This window comes from Xenopus laevis, chromosome 9_10S (assembly GCF_017654675.1).
Source record: "Xenopus laevis strain J_2021 chromosome 9_10S, Xenopus_laevis_v10.1, whole genome shotgun sequence".
Classification (NCBI taxonomy): domain Eukaryota; kingdom Metazoa; phylum Chordata; class Amphibia; order Anura; family Pipidae; genus Xenopus; species Xenopus laevis.
In genome coordinates, this window is record NC_054388.1 from 38,204,500 (window position 1) to 38,221,558 (window position 17,059).

The following is a 17,059-nucleotide window of genomic DNA, read 5'->3' on the forward strand; positions in this document are numbered from 1 at the left end:
CAGAACACATAGAATATAAATGTCACTATATAATGCTGATTAGTATTTAATACAGATAATTACTACATGGCAGCACAGAAACCAGTGCAATTAGCATCAGAATTTAATAATCAGCCATGTAGCATCAGCTTATATTACACACAAACCTCATTGTCTGCTTGTAAATTTGTGATGACCCCTAAGCTTAGCTTCTCAACAGCTGCTCAGAGCCCACTGATCATGTGAGTGTCGCAGAAACTTTCCAAGATGGTGACCCCCTGTGACAAGTTTTAATTCTTGGATCATTGCTGCTATTGACAAGCTGGAAGTTTAGGCTGATGCAATCAGGACAGATGGCAACCCTTACTAGGAATGATTAGGATTAGGATTCTCACCCTGAGAAGTTGATGTCTATGCATATGTCAAGCATTTAGTGTGGACCCCAGTGAGTCTATGTAATTCACTTTTTATTTGCTGGATTTGTGATGTTACTTCAGATAGTAGAGAATATAATCACTTGACAATAATTCACAAGTTCCTTCCATTGACGGTATTGGGCACAGACTGGTTACAACCAGCAGTAGTACTCACAGGTGACTAGTCCCTAGCTTGGAGGGTTACTCACAGTGGTGCTCTACAGTGGATCTCTTGAATGGATTGCTTGAGGCCAGGCGGGTGACACCCGGGGTACCCTTTCTGCTCTCCTCTTTGGAGTTTCTGGCTGCTCTACTAACAACCCTAAGCCCGACTCTCACTCCTAGGGGTACATTTACTAAAGGACGAATTGTGTTTATTTGGCGAAAATTCATCAAAGTGACAATTCGCAACTATATCACCTTTTTACTAAAATGCAAAGAAGACAGTTTGCTAGTGAAATACCTCAGAGCTAGAGAACGTTTGCACTGTTTCGCAAGGTGAATTTTCAGTAATATGCAAATTTATCAATGTCTAAAATTTCCCAAAGATGGCACCCATGAGCTCCACTGCGCTACTCTGCTTGATAAGGTAGGTGGGACATTCAGGGACAAAAATAGTTTACTGAGTGTACTGAGGAAACAGGGAGGGGGTGAATTCTGTACACACACATAACTATATCCTCTGAAACAATGTATTGCACCTACAGTTTCTTTGCCCTTATGGGTTCTAGCAATAGGCCTTTTCCACCACTCGTTTCAGACAATACATAATGGTATTTTATTTATTTATTTTATGGATCCAACAGTATTTTTGCTGCTGACGTTAATGTTTTTGATGGTAATACACAGCCTATAAAAGCGTGTTGACTTAAGTAGTTCAGATGGTCGATTATCTGCTTACGAGAACTTGGCATTATTCCTAGACTCCGGGATCGAGAGTGAGAAACAGATTTATAAATTTGGATGAATAAAATTTAATAACAGTCATTTTACCTTAGAACTAATGGTGTCAGGATTCTGTGACACTCCCACACCCGCTTTAATTTTTGTATTGACGTTACAGGCAGCACAAGCTTCTGGGAGAATGAAGTAAGGCTCATAGATTGTAAGGCAGATGATATTTCCAAACACATATCTGTGTTCAGATGAGATTGCTGGGGAATATTAGAATGGCCCCTTGATCTGGCACTTGGTCGGGAATTGAGGTCAAAATGGGCCAAACTGTCAGGCCAAATTTAGGCCAGTTTAAGATAAATGAACAAACACAATTTCTCAGGCTACTACTTGATGCATTATACTCTAGTACATACTACTAGAATACAGATGGTGCGGCATCAAATTACAAAAAATATGTGTTTTTAGCAGTCATTCTGGTAGTTCCAGAGGTATCAACCTGGTGTAGGGTTATCACCTTTGCTGCGGGAGGGGAGGCTGATTATGTCAGGGGTAGGACAGTGACATTTAGTGGCAGATATGATGACATTGGGTGGTGGGAATCATGACATCTTGTGTGGGTAATTGCATCAATCTGACACTGTTGGCTTGATTTCTGCCTGATTTTTAGAATGTTGAAAACTTAGCAGAAGGTTCTGTTTAACTCTGTTTAAAACTCTATGGGTGGCATCCCTTACCCGCTGAGTACTTTTTTTTCGAGTGTTTTAGCCACACCCTGACCTTGTTACAAGCCAAGTCATGGCCACCATCACACTCCCTGGTCAGCCCAACAATTTTAGGTAGGTTTGTGGGTCTGTGTAACGGAGCAGTAATGTAAATAAAAGTTACTGAGGCACACAGCAAAAACTATAACATTTGGAAAGAAGACATTTGTTATAAGCATATTTAAACTGACTGTCAGTCAGTGTTGCTATGGTTCCCCTATACTGCCTTGTCCCTCCTTAAAGGGGAACTATCGCGAAAATGAAAATTTAATATAAGCTTCAGCATAATGAAATAAGAAACTTTCTAAATATAATCAAATAAAAATTCTGTAGTGTTTCTGAAATAATCAAGTTTATATTGATTATTCCTCTCTGAGCATCTGTTTCTCTTTATTCTCTCTTCATTCGGGAGTTGGGTGTCAGATGAATGATCCAACATATCTTATAGGGGGGCTCCTTTTGCCTAGAAGATGTATTAGAGCTCACTCTATTAAAATCACCAGACATCATGTCTCTCTACATGCAGAATTTGTGCAAAAGGCAGTTATATTGTTAGATTTTGTTTGTACTGGAATCAGTTATTTGAGTGAGCTCTAATACATCTGATACACATGCTGAGAGAGGAATAGTGAATATAAACTTGATTATTTCAGAAACAATGCAGCATTTTTAATCGATTGTATTTATAAAGTTTCTTACTTCAGTATGAGGAAGCGTATATTAAATTTTAATTTTTGCAATGGTTCCCCTTTAAATTGCAGATTCTGCTTCCTCTATAGCAGTGATCCCCAACCAGTAGCTTGCGAGCAACACGTTGCTCACCAACCCCTTGGATGTTGCTCCCAGTGTCCTCAAAGCAGGTGTTGAAGGAAAGTTTTGGTTCATAAAAGCCAGGTGTACTGTCAAATAGAGCCTCCCGTCAATAGTCTTCCAGTCCACATAGGGGCCAGCCAATCACAGCCCTTATTTGGCACCCCAGGAAGTTTATGCATGCCTGTGTTGCTCCCCAACTCTTTTTATTTTTGAATGTGGCTCACAGTTAAAAAAGGTTGGGGAGGGACCCCTGCTCTATAGTTATACACAATAGTGGGAGAGACTGTAATTGTGGGTAATCAGGTGGCTTCTGTAATATCTACAGTAATATGTACTGGATGGGGCGGTATTACAAATATAAAGGCAATGTATTTGCTGGTAAATTTGTAATCACCTGTTGTTTCGCCCCTGGCCAACCCCCAATTCTTGCTCCTAGGTCGGCCCTCTTCTCCTATACACCTGATAAGACCTGCATCGTCCCTTATGCGTCATTACCTGCAACCTTTTGTGGCGAAACCCTGCTTTTTTTTTAATCATAACGCCACCCCTCACTGCCGCTGGGCAACCTTATATAGAAGATGCAAATGAGAGACACACATAGGCCAAAATGCGGAGCAGTGGCATAACAATGGTCACATGAACAAAAAACAGGGGCAGGGGCGTAGCTACAGAGGAAGCAGACCCCGTGGCTGCAGGGGGGCCCAGGAGGTACAGGGGGCCCCATGAGGTCCAAATAAAGAGCAATTTCAACATATATTGGTAAAAAAGGACAACCAATGAATATGTTGGGAGGCCTAAAATTAATTTGCTGTGGGTGGGGCCCAGTATCATCTACAGTAGTTACGCCACTGGGTTCAAGATTTGCACGGCAGGCAGGAGGTAGTCGCTGGTTGTCCCAACCGCATGCTGTAATGTCTAGAGAAGTATCCCTTGCCTGATTAACAATTCATGATAATGCTCAGCTGTTTCACCAGACACTATTAAATGTGAAAAAGAAGAAAGTATGTGGTTTACATAAAGGGGGTTATATAAATGTTGCTTTGCACAGTATAGAATGCCTGAATAAATACACACGCATATATTTCTACCAGCTAGCCCTATAATAAAAGGAAAAAGCAAATAGTTCAGAAGTAGGTTTTATGAAATATTTATTTTCCCTAGAGGCAGTATAGAATGAGGGATACCTAGTAGTGTAACCATAAAAATAATTCTCTGCATATTTGCATTTATATAAATATATGTGTGTGAGCTACCAGAGTACAGTATGAGGGTATAGATTAGGATTCAGTTCAGGATTCGGCCAGGATTCGGCCTTTTTCAGCAGGATTCAGATTCGGCCGAACCGAATCCGAATCCTAATTTGCATATACAATTTAGGGGCAGGGAGGAAAATCGCGTGACTTTTTGTCATAAAATAAGGAAGTAAAAAATGTTTTCCCCTTCCCACCCCTAATTTGCATATGCAAATTAGGATTTGGATTCAGTTCAGTATTCGGACGAATCTCTCGCGAAGGATGCGGGGGTTCGGCCGAATCCAAAATAGTGTATTCGGTGCATCCCTAGTATAGATTCTTGTTTGCCCAGAACATTCCTACTCTGTATATATTTCTACATGTGACCCCTTAGACCAGGGGTCCCCTACCTATTTTACCCAGGAGCCACACTCAAATGTAAAAACAGTTGGGGAGCAACACAAGCATGAAAATTTTTCCTGCGGGTGCCAAATAAGAGCTGTGATTATCTGGTAGTCTGATGCAATAAGGTCATTATATAAAATATGGCTTTTTTAGCCATATTCATCTTTAGGGTCTAGTTCTCCTTTAATTGGCTTTTGGCAGAGAACCCAGGATAAGTGGCAGGCGCACTTAGATACTTTTGTAACAATTTAAGATAAGCAAAGATACAATTTTAACTAATAAGATAAGCAGGTCTCAGGAGGGCAATTCACCTTCATTAACATAACTGTAATAACACATAAAAACCACAGAAATGTGCTCAAACTATCATAACCTGCCAAATTTTGTAACATGAACATGGTAATTAGGGGGTGTGGCCACAAAATGGGTGTGGTCAAAACCTTTGCTCCGCTCTGTGCGACAAATCGTTTTGTCCCTCTATTCTATATGTACTGTAAATGTTGGGAGGCAGGGATCAACCAATCCAACCCTCCTAAATTTCCCCACCTTTATTGGTACATTTGGGACACACAGTATGTGAAATTCCCACCCCCAATCACAATCCATATCCCCTAACTATACAGCATTGTTGCTCATGCTTGACATACTGCATTTAGCACTTTACCCCAGTATTTGGCCACATGGAGGTTTATGAGGGGGTTTAATGATGCCATGTTTTTTTTTCAGGACTATGGTAGATCATTTTAGGGCAATTGCACAGCAGATGGTATATTTTAGGCACAATGTAAGAAGGCAATTTGTTGGAGAGGAGATGTGCCACGGCACAAACAAAAAACAATATTAATAAATATATCAACTCATTTGGTTTTGATAAAAATGTCTGCGTTGGAAGCGATTTTGCTCTATCCATGTAACCCCCCCCCATTAATGAGATGGTATAGTCTGCCACCTTACTTGTGCCAGCGCTGCAGAGTTCGCTGTGGGGGTGATTGTGCATGGAGGTATGCTGACACTTGGAATGCTGGGAATCTCTGCAGCACCTGGGCAGGGGGGATAATTACAGGGAGACAACGAATAGTTCCGGAGGAAGCAGAAAACACGGGAATTTGGATATTGTAATCTGTTGATATAACTACAGATGTGTAACCTGCAGCTGTACAGTGATTGAAGAACTACAACACACTATGGGGCAAATTTACTAAAGGGCGGAAATTCGCCAGCGTGACGTAAGTTCGGTACTTCGTCCAATTTACTAACGAGCACATGTGTAACTTCGCTAGCAAAAGAGACTGCCGCTGGCACTCATTTGCACTCAATCGGCAAGCAAATTTGCGCTCTGGAGAAGGAACGTAACTGCCCAAATTCACTAAGATGCGGATTTTACTGAACAGACTTGCCTTCTCCACCTCAGACCAGGCGAAGTGCAATAGAGTAGATAGGACTTTAGTTAAAAAATTTTCCAAGTCCCAAAAAACGCTGGCGTCTTTTCCTTTTTTCAGGGTGATAGGCTGCAAAAGAGCGTAACATTTTTTTTGGGTGCTGGAAGGGGTTAAGTGGAATCCTCAATGGCAAAGAGCCTTTATAGTTTCCCCCATCAGCTTGCAGATAAAAGATAAACTAGACTGATGTGAAATACAAAAATCAACCCTGTTATTAAAGGGCCAATAATACTTTTTTTTGCTTTTTTTTGCTTTATATTTATTGAATGGAAATATGAATGGGGTCAATGCATAATTCTATATTTATTGCTCTATTTTTGTTGAGATGTTGCTGTAGTTGGTTTTGAAGTTTCAGGTTTGGAGTAGACTCCTTTGTTTTTAGACTTGTTGGGCACAATTCCCCTGTGACCTCCCATAATGCTCTTGTCCCCTTATAAAAATGTTACCAAAAATGTCCAGTAATTGCTTGTTGGAAACTTTTCCCCTAGTCTGGGGACACTTTCATTCTGACATTGTGAGTTTACACCAGTCCTTATGTTGCTATTTCTTTTCCTGTTGAACAAAAGGAGGTATGATGTCATGCTGACATCATTCTTTAGTGTGGCTCATCTGCTTTTTTTTTAAACAGGGCAGCTGACTTACTTATCTGCAAGTATAATATTTATTACTTGTCTTGAATGAAACATAAAAATGATATTGGAGACCCTGTAGAACTGTAAAACCTTTCCTGTTTTTGGGAGTTTCACAAATGTATCAAGTTGGGGCAGAGCTGGGAGGCACGGACAGGGTGTAATGTGAGTGATAAACATCTCTGTATCTATGCCAGTTATACCTACTGTAAATAACAGAGAAGTAGTTCCATTATAAGGACTCATTTACTCACACTGGGTAGTACCTGGGCAGCAAGCAAAGCAATAAATCAACATTTTTGTTTTCATTGATTTACTAGCAGCTAGCTGATTGATTGCCATAGGTTCATTTTGGTGTATATTGCTTTTGAGAGGAACATTAGCTTTTAATCTCATGTTTGAGACAGATATGTATTTTATTCCGGATTTGCTTTAATGTGTTTAAAATGTTATTTTAACATTGATAAATTATTCAGTAATGCCTTAACCTATATTTGGTCTCTTCAACAGCATTTTGCTGTACGCCAGGCTAGGATCTGTGAATATTTGGCATTATGGAGTGGAGCAGAAAAGCTCCTAGAGCAAGACGGGAAAATGACTCATTTGGCATTCAACAACATAGACTTATGTTTATCAGAAACGTGGTGTAGAGAAATCAGCCAATTTGTAACCTTCCACGAAAGTTTTTGGATCTATGGATATATAATAATAGACAAATTAAATATTTTCATTTGTATTTATAAAGGAAAACAATTATCCAATACCCATATCACCCCTATGAAAAGTGAATGCTCCCATATCCTTACCCAACCAACATAATACATTTAAAGAGGTGGTAGCCTTTACTATGTTATAAAAATGCAACCTTTCAATTGGTTTTCATTTTTTAATAGTTTTTAAATTATGTGCATTCCTTTTCTGCCTCTTTCCAGCTTTCAAATAGGTATCACCGACCCTGGTAGGGTCGGACTGGAGCATTGTGAGTCCTTTGTCAAAAGAAACACTGCATTTCTTTCCTTTTATTGTGTACACATGGGCCTCTGTATCAGACTTCCTGCCTTTCAGTTTGCTCCTCTTCCCCCCCACCCCCCTTCTCTGTTGTAATCTGAGCCCAGAGCTATCAGTAAGCAGGGAGAGACTCAGGCAGGAAATGTCACACCAAGCTAATACTGCAGCTGCTATCCTAAACAGCTAATCTATTGGCAATAAAATGCCTCCGTAGATTTCCTTCTCCTTTAAGAAATGTATACATTGCCCTTGAGGGTGGTAATACACTGATACAACCCGGTTACAATATGTGGTGCATATTGAATGTTAAATATTGGCTACAAGATACAATTGTACATTCAGAAAACTCATCCGGCGCTATTGCTATAATGACACTATTTTGACCCACCAATTTGACTCTGAGAGCTCACGTTTAAATGATTTGTCACTTCAATTAATGTTTTATTAGCATTTTGAAAGAGGATAATGCTCCTGCTCTGAAGGGATTAATTAGCTCAACAGATATGCAAGGCGATCTAGTGCTGCTCTCTGCAATCATTTAATGGTAAGGAAAAAATAATATCATTCAACTATTAGGCAGGCAGATATACCTAAGTACCAAAATATATGTGTATCCTAATTAGTCGTAGGGCTAAGCTGAAAATAGTATATTGGGAGTCCATTGTTAATATAAAGTAGGGCTGTCTAACTCCAGAAGAGCAAGTTTGGAGTTCCTAGCTGCCTAGCCTTTTTAGTGGTCCAAGAGTACAGGTACGTGACCTGTTATCAAGAATGCTTGGGATCTTTCCATAATTTGGATCTTAATATCTTAAATCTGATAGAATATCCTGTAAACATTAAATAAACCCAATTGGATGATTTTGCCTCCAATAAGGATTAATTATATCTTAGTTGGAATCAAGTACAATGTACTGTTTTATTATTACAGAGAAAAAATAAATATTTTTTAAAAATTTTGATTATTTTTTTATAATGGAGTCTATGGGAAATGGCTTTTCCGTAATTCTGATTTTTCTGGATTATTGGCTTCTGGATAACAGATCCCACACCTGTACTTAGATATAGAAGACACTCAGTTTCCTCCTTTCTTTATTCACAGTTTACTGTCTTGGTTCTCCTTACTCTTATCCATTTTCTCCATTTTGCCTTTTTCCATATAATATTCTATCATTTCTCCTTTTCTGTCTTTGGCTTCTACTTCCCTTTATGTTTTATACTTACATTTTTTAATATTCTTCATTTGCTGGTTTTTACACAGCAAGGTAACTCCAAGCACACAATACAAGTGTTAAAGTGGTGCTGGCCTTGCAAATTGTAGACCGCATTAACAGTTCAGCAGTACTAACTTCAGTACTGTGTCATAACTAGATATTACTTGGCCCCAGGGCTGGGCCAAGGGGTAGGCAGAGTAGGCACGTGCCTAGGGCGCAAAGCTGGGGAGGCGCCAGACACGTACCTGCTCTGTCGCCTACCCCATGTCCGGTCACATCTTTCCCCGTAAATTTGAACTTCTACACATGCGCACACAGCGATTCAAACTTCTGCGCATGTGCGCACGGCGATGCGTGCTGGCTTCAACTCGCGCATGCACACAGAACTTTCCGTTCGCGCATATGCACGCTCAGCCGGTGCTGGCCCGGCAAAGTTGCCTAGGGCGCCTGTCGAATCTGGCCCAGCTCTGCTTGGCCCCACAGCAAATTAATTCACAGGCCCCCAAAATGTCTAAAGGTTGACCGGTTTTACCAATATTTATTAAAATTGTATATGAATTAGGGCCTCATGGGGCCTCTATTCCTCCTGGGCCCCATGCAACTGCTGTAGTTACGCCCCTGCTTCAGCCATAAGCTGGCCATAGACGCAAAGATCCGATCGTACGAATCAACGTACGATCGGACTTTCCCATCTCCCGATCCACCACTAACCATTCAGATCAAAGTCTTACCATTCAGATCAAATAAAGTAGTAAAAGAACAGATCAGGCTTCCGGGGGGCGGGCCCAAGAGATGGCCGCTTTTTAACAAGAGCTCCTCACTCCGTGGCGTCCAATTTTTGCTCAGCATTGATGTTCTTTGGCAAATCTGGACTCTTGGCTGCTGGACATAGAGGATAACCTGAGGGGAAAAGAGGAAACCTGCTACCAACCCAGCTCCCCCTCACCTTGCGTCCCTGGAAGCCCCGCTGCTACAACAGCACATGCAGCAGCCTGAGCGCCATACTTGCGCAACACAGCAGACGAAGCAGTCGCGTCTGGTTACATTAGCAGAAGAGCTGTCCTGCGCTCTCCTAACTGTGAGTTTTAGCGGAGGGACGGAGGGTGTTCTGTTCCGGCGGCCCCTTGGGAGGTTGCGATCCACGATACGGTGCGCAGTCACCGAAGGCAGACCTCGTGGCGGCGCCATCTTTGAGCCGGTGTAGCTCTTCCCCGGGCTCTGTGTTTTTCCCTGCTCACGGGCAGTCGCTGGGGCTCTCATCAGCATTTCAGCCACTGGCACCCTCTACACTAATCCAGTGGCAGACCCCCGACACAATCGTAGGCCTCCACCTATGGTGCAGGCTGGGCCACCAGACCTAGGGGAGGCAACATATTTAGGCCTTACTGATGCCGCAACCTACCCTGCTCCGCTGTTCATAAGCAAGATCCCCCCATATAGCGCAGACATTGCTATTCAGCGTTTTTCTAACCGTGGGGACAAAGTACAGGCAGTACGGCCCGCATTATCTGCTGTTCGTCCAGCTGCTAACTCTGTTTATTTCATAAAGGCTTGGCACTGAATCTTTAACGTACATCCTTGGACTCTACATGTGATTACCTAATGACCACACACCCGTGGTCTTGCCCTACGAGTGAACTGTGTCACGCCACCGATATTTTACACTACTCATTTCTACCTTGAGAGGAGGGCAGGACATTTTGGTCGGTGCTTCTGCTTCAAACTCTATAGGGTCATGGATAAGTACCTCGGCCAACCTTCGACTAAACCTCAACGGCCAAATAGAACCAAGCCAAAAGATAACAAAAAATCTACTGAGCAAATGGAGGTGGAATCTGATTCGCAACATTCTCAGGCGGATTATCACTCTTCCGCAGACGATCTGGTGCATATCCTCGGTCCCCTGCTCGACCAAAAACTTGCCCCGATAAAGGAATCTCTGACTGAGGTTTTGCAGCAAGTGACACTTCACTCTCAACGACTGACGGAGGCGGAGGAACGTATATCAACTTTGGAGGATGACCTGGACAAGGCTCAAAATACCATTGATACTCAACAAAAGGAAATCATCATTTTGGCTGACAAAGTAGAGGATCTCGAAAATCGAAGTAGACGCAACAACTTAAGACTTATCGGAATCCCAGAATCCGTGAAGGGCAAGGATCTCGAAGATTTATTACATGACTGGTTGCCCCGTGAGCTTCATCTACCCCTTTCACCACCTCCGTTCCAAATTGAGCGGTTTCACAGAATCGGCCCACCTTTGAAAGAGGGGGCAACCAGACCGCGACAAGTTATTCTTCGCATCCTTAATTTTGCCGATAAAAGCAAAATCCTTGAGGCATACCGGAAAATAAAGGATCTGCAGTTCGATGGACACAGAATCTCTCTTTTTCAGGACTATTCAGCCTCAGTTTCAGCAAAGCGGCGAGAATTCTCGCCTATATGTAAGTCCCTTTACTCCTCTGGACACAAATTTTCTTTGCTATATCCAGCCAAACTGAAAGTTTTCAACAAACTTGATGGAAAACCATTCTTCTTTGAAGATCCGGAAAAAGCACGGGAATACATCAGTGCTCCTCCTCCTACCGCCGACGGATGACTTTCTTTCGAACAACTGTACTACTCACCTCCCAAATAGCTGCTAAGCTACTGTTGGCTTTTCACCTCTGCCCACTGCGGCCATCCGAACTTTGACTAATCCTCTTTTTTTGACTGGCTATATTACAATCTGGACTTAACTCCTTTCTTCCAATATGGATACACTCCTTGTTAATCCAGTCTTCCGTAATTTTACACTTTTTCCTGAACTCATGGTTTTTCAGTTGTGTGGGATCTTCGACTACGGTGTCCTTCCCTGACTACCTTCTCCAAGAGGACAAGTGGATCCTTGGATACAATGATTGTGCTATAGTCTGTGATAAGTTATTTACTTTTCTTGTTACCTATGGGACACCTTGGTTATTAGTCTCACTGTACTTGTTGTTTCTTAAATTCGCAGGCACGATGGGTTTTCCCTAAGTAGTTGATTTTTTATTTTTTTACCTTGCTATGGTTTGCATATTTAGCCGGTTGGGTTTAACATTTACGGGCTAAGAGAGAAGACAACTGAGATTGTCTCGAAACCTGGATGGCAAGGTGGAAAGCTTAATTTTTATCCTTGTCATTTCTGCTATTTTGAACATACTATTTTAGTACATAGCAAGACCACGGGTGTGGTATGTTGGCGACAGCTACTTACACTGTCGCTTTATTCTGAGTCATGTAAATATTTTTGTTATTACATTTTTTCTGTTTTATTTTGGAATTCGGAAATTAAAGTACTTATGCACACAATATATCTCCTCCAGCCCTTCCTAGGTCCCGGATCCTGGTCTGCTCGCTGGGACAGCCAGGATGGGCGTTCTATTAGTATCAATTTATTCGTTTTCTTTCTGAAGGGTATAGGGTAGACTCTATGGCAGCTAGGAGAGATAATCTAACCCCTACCTCAGATAAAAATCTTGAGAGTATAAAACTGATCTCATGGAATGTTGGAGGTTTAAATACTCCTATCAAAAGACGTAAGATAATGGATCATCTTAAGAGAGAGAAGGTACATATAGCATTTCTTCAAGAAACGCACTGGCGTAAACAAGACACAGTTAGCCTGAAAGATAGGTGGATCGGTTCATTACAAGTTGCCTCTTATTCATCAAAATCCAGAGGGGTGGCCATTGTGATAAATGCTTCTTTAAATTGTACGAGGGGGAAAATGTATAAGGACAAACTTGGTAGATATCTGATTATGGATTTAGATATTCAGGGGACTGTTTACACCCTTGTGAATGTATACGCTCCAAATAATGACAACCAATCTTTTTTTGCAGAATTGCTTCAGCGGTTGGACTCCTGGGGGGCTTCGAATGTAATTCTTGGTGGCGACATGAACACAGTGTATGATCCATATATGGATAAATCCGGTACATCTCTCATTCACACCTTGAGACGTATTAAACCACTACACAATCTCTGTGATCATCTTTTGTTAAAGGATGTTTACAGATATCTATACCCTGACACTAGAGACTACACCTTTTATTCTGCGGTCCATAACTCCCATTCGAGAATTGACTATTTTTTTCCCTCCATTCATCTTCTTGCATCGATAGAAGATGCCAGTATAGGTAATATAGACATTTCAGATCATGCGCCTATGAGAATGATACTGAAATTATTTACTCCACAACCTTTTTCTTCTAACTGGAGGTTTCCAGCATATCTGTACCATAATGATGATTTTAGAACTTACCTCAAACTACATTGGGCTAATTATATCGATGATAATTTAATTCATTGGGATGACAAAAATCTACTATGGGCTGCTGCCAAACCAGTACTGCGGGGCCACATAATAGCCTATCTAATAAAAAGGAAAAAATCGTTTGATGAGAGGTATAAATTATTACAGAACGAACTCACCCGCTCTTATAAATCTTTCAAGCTTACTAATTCAGCTATTGCTAAGAAAAAATACTCTGAAACAAAGACTCTTTTTGACACTTTATTGACAGAGCGAATGCAACATAGATTGAGCCATACGGCCAACAGATTTTATCGTTGGGGAAACCGATCCGGGAAATTGTTGGCGAATATAGTTAGGAGACAACACGGGTCGACGTTTATTCAGAAACTTAAAACTCCCACTGGGTGGGCACGGGATACTTCTGACATTACCACCGTCATGGCGAAACATTTTAAATCACTTTACCAAAGAACCCCTGATTCCCCTGAACTCGGTCTCAAATTCCTTCAGGAAGCCCGTCTGAATAAACTGACTGTCCAGGATAGGGAACTCCTCGATGCACCTGTAACTGAAGCAGAAGTCTCCATGACTATCACACAACTTAAAAACGGGAAGTCTCCGGGTCCAGAAAATAAACTGTTATTGCCGGAAACGGCTCCATTACTTACCTCACTATACAATAATGTCTTACTAGGTAACCCTCTCTGGGACAAAGCGGCTGATGCCAGAATTATTTTACTGCATAAGGAGGGCAAGGATCCTACTGATCCATCTTCCTATAGACCAATATCGTTATTGAATCAGGATCTCAAGATTATTACAAAGTTAATGGCTAATCGATTACAGAACATTCTTCCCCGTGTACTTACCTCCAATCAGATGGGCTTCCTTAGGGATAGACATCCGGTTCGGGCTATCAGACAGGCTATCGCCACTATCTACCACTGTAATCTAGAAAAAAGGAGACAGGGTATGTTGCTTAATTTAGATGCTGACAAGGCCTTTGATCGGATCTCTCACGCACATATTCGTAGGCTTTTAAAATTCCAACACTTTGGAATTCATATGCTCAATTTATTTAAAACACTGTATGATGCCCCTCAAACTTTCATAACAGTTAACGGATTCAACTCGGAGTCATTTGAAATTCAACAAGGGACTAGACAGGGTTGTCCTTTATCGCCTTTATTATTCAACATCGCATTAGACCCCTTAATCAAACATCTACTTTTAAATGATACATTCGCAGGCATACCACTTGGACACATCAGACATAAAATAACAGCCTTTGCGGATGATATCTTGTTGTTTATCCATCAGCCTCATGTAGAACTAGATACGATTTTGGATACTATACAAACTTTCAGCACTTTTGCAGGCTTCCGGATAAATCTCAATAAATCTGAAGCTTTGGAACTTGGAGGCCTCGGGGTTACAACTACTAGGAACGCTAAGTTCCCCTTTAAGAGGGCACGTTCTTACATAACGTACCTGGGTATTATATTGGCGAAAAACCATGCCGACATTTACTCACTCAATATTAGATATACTATTGACAACATTCAACAAGATCTACACAAATGGGACTCACTAAATCTGACCTTTTTGGGGAGAATTCATCTAATCAAAATGATCCTGTTTCCTAAATTGCTTTATCACTTACAAATGTTACCGTACAGTATAAAACCTCCCGACTATAACAGATTACTTAAAATGTTTCGTTCCTTTATTTGGAGACGGAAACGTCCGAGAATAAGCCTCTTCAAATTACAGCAGACCAAAAGCTTGGGTGGGGTTAACTTTCCAAATATTCGGGAATACAATGAGGCGGCACTATTGCGCTATGTTGGGGACTGGATATATCATAGAAATCTATATGCCTCAACGGAACTAGATCAACTTTTAACAGGAGGCTTATCTCTTAATTCCCTCCTACATTCTCCATTAAAGGATATTCCACAAGACATGCGAGAACACCCCTTGTTTATAGATACTTATAAGGCATGGAACTCGGTTCGACGTAGATTCAAATTGACACCCGGTTATTCCATTTATCTGTCCTGGCTTGATAATCCGGCATTTCCGATGGGGAACCATAACAAAACCCTAATGGAATGGCATGCCCAAAATTTGAAAATTGTCAAGGATATAGTCGATGACACCTTCACAGTGTTGCCTAAAGACAAGTTTCTTCAGAAATACCCGTTTCTGGCCGATGATCCTATGCTGATGATTCAAATTGTTCACTATGCCACGACGGTGATGCGACATCTTTCCATGACAGATAAAGATAACCCATTAAACCTATTGTGGCCTAGATCTCATACAGTTAGAAATGTCTCTCAAATTTATCGCTTCCTTAGGACCCCATTATCTACTGAAACACCAGACACGTTCTTACTCAGATGGACTTCTGTACTCCCACATACTGAGGCCTCTCAAATACTTCAATATCACACAAAAGCAATGCAAGCTATCTCGGTTAGTAAATATCAAGAAATGGCCCTGCAGATATTGCATGGCTCTTACCTTACTCCACTTCGACGGCATCATATAGGTACTTTAAACTCGGATAACTGTTTGAGATGTCATCAACCCCAAGCTGATCTTATGCATTGTCTTTGGCTATGTCCCAATATTCAACAATTATGGGGGGATGTTCAGATATACTGGAAATCTCTTACTCAGCTAACAAATAATTTTACTCCAACCTGGGCGATTTTTGGGGTACCCCCCCCACAATTGAAACTTTCACGATCTGAAAGGCAGCTGGCGGAAAGGCTAATGGCTGCAACTCGGAAAACTATTCTACACCATTGGCTTTCCCCGTCGACACCCCCACTATCTCTGGTTAAACAAAAACTTCATTACATCTTCCACATGGACTGGCTAGAATCCACTACGGACAAAGAACGATACACTGACAAATTCTTTTCGGTATGGATGAGTTACATTCAATCACTCCCTACTCAAACCAAACACTTGACTATATATACATTTAGATATACTACATGGTATGACACGGAACTATTACTTAATAATGCTATTGTTCGTGAAACCGACCAATATATCCAAACTGCCTTACGATCACAGGACCAACGTTCACGAACACCCCCCGGGAGTCACCGAACTAACCAGATGATGAGGATCTGCTCCACTAGTTGTTTGCATTAAGTCAAGTGTGTGAGATATAACGTTGTATCATAACATGTTTACCTTTCCTCACAATTGCCCGTTATAGGGTAATCTATCTTTCAAATGTTGTGTGTGTGTATTCCTATTATGCTGCCACTGGACTCTGTCCTCCAATCTCTTTTATATTTCCGAATTCCTTTGTATTTTCTTTTCTTTGTTTGTTATAAAATTTCAATAAAAACATTTATTAAAAAAAAAAAAAAAAGAACAGATCAGCCGATGTTCTGCCTCTGACAGCAATCGTACAATAGTTATGTCTGATAAAGCTAGTGACAGTCTCCCACTGAAAATCGTATGATCTGCAAAACACGCAGAGATATTATCGGCAGCCGACAGAAATTTTCTAACCTGTCCGATCGACCAAACGACCGATCTCCGCCAGACGAAAAATGTCGGGACTCTCCACACACGGTCCGAAAATCGTACGAATCGTGGATTCAGATCGGATCATTGCGTCTATGGCCAGCTTTAAGGTGGCCATAGACGTTACAATTACGATCTTTCCTGGAAAAGATAGTTTGTTTCAATACACATGTGTAGAACTGAAACGTCAGATATAGAAACAATAGAATTCTACCTGCATCTGACAATTCAGCATTAACAATGGCTGACGTTTGGGTGCCTCAAAGGTGCCTGATCAAACTGTCTGATTGACGAGCCGACCGATATCCAACTCTTCTGCCGATATCGGTTGGCTCATCGACCCACCATACACGCACCTAATATGATACGATTGTATTATTGGTGCATCTATGGCCACCTTTACTTCTGGATCTTACTCAGTCCCAT

The 17,059-nt window shown here is 41.3% G+C and overlaps 1 protein-coding gene and 1 long non-coding RNA gene across 2 annotated transcripts in view; one reads left to right on the plus strand and one right to left on the minus strand.

The window, feature by feature from the left end:
* The window catches only part of mmp24.S (matrix metallopeptidase 24 S homeolog), a 72,315-nt gene that overhangs the window by 18,217 nt on the left and 37,039 nt on the right, over positions 1–17,059 (plus strand). The gene's annotated exons all lie outside the window — the stretch shown is intronic.
* Positions 13,321–16,467, minus strand: LOC121398938. The gene is made up of 2 exons (XR_005964626.1): positions 13,945–16,467; positions 13,321–13,643 (listed from the first exon to the last, which is right to left on the minus strand). It is a non-coding gene; the product is annotated as an uncharacterized LOC121398938 (long non-coding RNA).